The following is a 3,796-nucleotide window of genomic DNA, read 5'->3' as shown; positions in this document are numbered from 1 at the left end:
GGCTATGCACGATAAGGTATTACTTCATGTTTTGTCTAGGCTATGCACGATAAGGTATTACTTCATGTTTGGACAAGTGAAGTTAAGGCTGTACTATGAAGATGCAGGCTTATAATTCATCATTCAATGCTTTGTTTTTGGAGTGCTTTAATTTGTAGTTTGGCATTTAATTTAGGAATTAAGATAATGTAAAATTATTTGTTTTTTCATGATAATTTTAGTTAAATGCTTTAGTGTTTCTTCTTTTGATATTTTTTGTTTAAGTTCCCCTGTCTTCGTTAGTTGCTATGTTCTCTCTCTCATCTTCTAATTAGTAAGTTGAATTTTTTTAAAACCTTATGAAGGTGCACACACACACACACACACACACACACACACATTGATACATACAATTTGTGTGTACTACGCATTGACATGCATGTATATAGACATACACGAGTGTTTAGTAAATACACACATACGTGCGTGTGCACACACACATGCACACACACGCACACACACACACAAACACACATATATTTATTTTAATATTGACACATACACATTTTGTTATAGCATACATACATGAGTGTTTATTTTTATATTGACACATACACATTTTGTTATAACATACATAATACATGAGTGTTTAGTAAATACGTACATGTATACTCAGGCTGTAAACCTAAATGAAGTAAGAGGATTGGTTGTAGCAGAGCGAGGAGGAGGGATTGCAGGCGCCATCTCCACCTCGCCACCATGGTATGTTTTCTTTCGTTGTAGCTCTCTTGCGTTTCAAGTGTGTGTAAGAGGGAGCAACTAGGTCAATTGTGTTTGTGTTTTTGTGTGCGTAAGAAGGATTTGTGTGTGTGTGTGTGTGTGAGTGTGTGTGTGTGTGTGTGTGTGTGCGTGTGTGTGTGTGTGTGTGTGAGAGAGAGAGAGAGAGAGAGAGAGAGAGAGAGAGAGAGAGAGAGAGAGAGAGAGAGAGAGAGAGAGAGTAATTTGCTGAGGTTTTGGACTTGTTTTCATGATTTGTAGCCCTAGTCTAGGGTTTCTGGAGCTGCCCACCTGTGATGATATTAACATTCACACTGAAATGGTGTATGACAAGTGTTAATAGCTATTGTGTGTGCGTGTACGCATGTTTGTTAGACTCCTTGCGGCAATCCCATTCGTGTGACTACACAATGTTAAATCTGAAAGGCCAACAAAACAATGTCGTAGGAGTGAAATTCAACCTTAATGGTTGAACTGGGCAAAACAATTGCACCTACGAGTGTTTGGAGGTTTCTAAAAACCATTTTGTAGTACTGGAGCTTCAAGCTTTCAGATATGGGGTCTTTTGGTGATGAGCTTGTTTGAGGCTATGAAATGATAGATTATGCTTTCACATGTGTTTTCCACTGTGACAAGCTCAAAGCATACTCTTGAGGAATGTTGTCTACCGGAGTGCATGCAGCTTATCCGTGCATGCAGCTTATCCGTGTATGATGTCCAAATAACATGCTCATAGTACATGATCGCTTATGTGATAGGTTTGAGTGCATACTGGAGCGCATGTGGGTTATCAATGTATGATGTCCAACTAACATGGTCATAGTACATGATCGCTTGTGTGATGGGTTTGAGTGCATACAGGCCTTCCATGGCCACCACAGCTTGTGGCACATCAGAATGATAATAACGCGGTTGTGATGGCGGCTCGTATGTGTGATAGGCCTATGGAAGTTAACCTTTCGATTTTGGAAAGAACATAAGTAATCAGTAACTCTGTGTGAAATATAATACAAACTATACTCACATGGCATTCGTATCCATATTGTTTTCAAAGATTGACATCGTGTTGTGCATGCATCCACCAATGTTTAGAGTGTTTTTAGCTATTAGAGATAGGCTGTTACATCAATGCGATTAGTTGTCTGTGTGGCTTTGTTCCTGAATACCACCTAGTCAAATAACTTTGATTAGGACGTGCTTGCCCAGCATGGCTAGGGGTTCATGTTGTGATTGTCACTATGTGTGGAGCTGTTCAAGAATAAAAAAGCTACATCTTAAACAAAAGCAAACTACTTAATTGACATCCTAGCAAGAATAATAACCTATCTACCACTTAATTGTTGAGGTTTACCAGAATGCGGGAGACCACTTTTGTAAGAGCCTTTTACTACTCTATTTTATGGCTGGTGGATACGCAGGCACCTGCAGGCTGCAAATAGACATGCTCTTAACTATTGTAAGGCAGGACAACACAGACTAGCACAAGGCCAACCTTTGCCACTATCATGTGTAATAGTTATGTATAGGGATGGCTTGTGTCGAAGGGGACATGCAAAGTACATCTTGTGTGTCCTATTTCTTGACTTAATTTGCTCCTGATCTCGGGAAGTGATGATGGGAGTACCTTGTCCATGTCATGGATGATCTTATATTTTATATTATAGTTTTCTTGTATGAAGCAATTAGTCTTGTAAATATAGAAGCATGTGTCATTTCCTTTTTAGATTTGCCGTTTTGTCTTGTGTCTGAGTGGTGAATTATGTTCGGTTAGATTTAGAGCCTGTCATTCATATTACATAAGAAGTTGTGGGCATTTTCTCATGCCGGATAACATGTACAGTCTTGGTTTTTTTGGGCTACATAGACAATTTGATGAATCAAAATGTTAAGGTATGTGATGAACTGGAGCTTGAGTTGCTTTCAAGTTGTATGAACATGGTAGACTTACGCACTATCTGCTTGTTGCACGACAGTTGATCTCCAAGAAAAATCGGGTGGAAGTCTACAAGTACCTTTTCAAAGGTACAAATATCGGCTATTGATAATGGACCAGCGTCTCTTGTCGTATTGAGTTTTTGGTCTTTTCAAGAATACATTTGGTTTTGTGACGTACCCAACTCTCTAATCGTATGCATGTCCAGAGGGGGGTACTCTATGCGAAGAAGGACTTCAATCTGCCCAAGCATCCTGACATTGATGTTCCGAACTTGCAAGTTATAAAGCTTATGCAGAGCTTCAAGTCCAAGGAGTATGTGAAAGAGAATTTTGCATGGATGCACTATTACTGGTACTTGACTAATGATGGCATTGAGTACCTTCGAACCTACCTCAACCTGCCTTCAGAAATCGTTCCTGCTACTCTGAAGAAGTCTGCCAGGCCCCCAGGCAGGCCTATGGGTGGACCTCCGGGTGACCGACCAAGGTGTGTGACTGGGTCTTTACTTGTTTTATTCACTTGTATATATCATTGTGCTAATTTTCTTTCACCAATCTTTGGGTTTTGATGTTACTCTCTCTCTCTCTCTCTCTCTCTCTCTCTCTCTCTCTCTCTCTCTCTCTCTCTCTCTCTTCAGCACATCTTGAACTCTTGTGTTTTGGGCAGAGGGCCTCCCCGTGAAGGTGGTGTGACAGGCCAAGGTATGGAGACCGGGATGGGTATCGCGGTGCCCTCCATGCGGTCCAGGTGGATTTGGTGACAAGGGGGGAGCACCCGCCGACCTGAATGACCTTTTACTCATAAAATAAAAAATAATTTTATTGGCAGACCATCGTGAGAATTAGTTCTCACCTTGTTTTATTATTTTGGAAGCCTTATAAGTTGCATAAAAAATTAAGGCTATGTAGGTTGATAGAGAGAGATAGAAATAAAGAGAGAGGGAGAGAGATATAGAAAGCAAGAGATATCTTAGTGTTAGTTTCTTAAAATGGCACTGTACATTGTCATAGTACTATCTATTCGTAAGTTAATATATAGACCTCTGTGATGGTGGGATGGATCCATGTACAAAGTTTCATCCCTATCCGACATCAAATGTATAAT

At 40.1% G+C, this 3,796-nt stretch overlaps 1 pseudogene; it reads left to right on the top strand.

The window, feature by feature from the left end:
* The first annotated feature begins 643 nt into the window (after positions 1-643).
* LOC147618008 (small ribosomal subunit protein eS10z-like) lies at positions 644-3,501 on the top strand (annotated as a pseudogene).
* The last annotated feature ends 295 nt before the right edge of the window (positions 3,502-3,796 follow it).

Source organism: Cibotium barometz, chromosome 36, assembly GCF_041138505.1.
Source record: "Cibotium barometz isolate CiBa-2024 chromosome 36, ASM4113850v1, whole genome shotgun sequence".
NCBI classification, from domain to species: Eukaryota; Viridiplantae; Streptophyta; class Polypodiopsida; order Cyatheales; family Cibotiaceae; genus Cibotium; species Cibotium barometz.
This window is presented reverse-complemented; position numbering and strand designations above follow the sequence as displayed.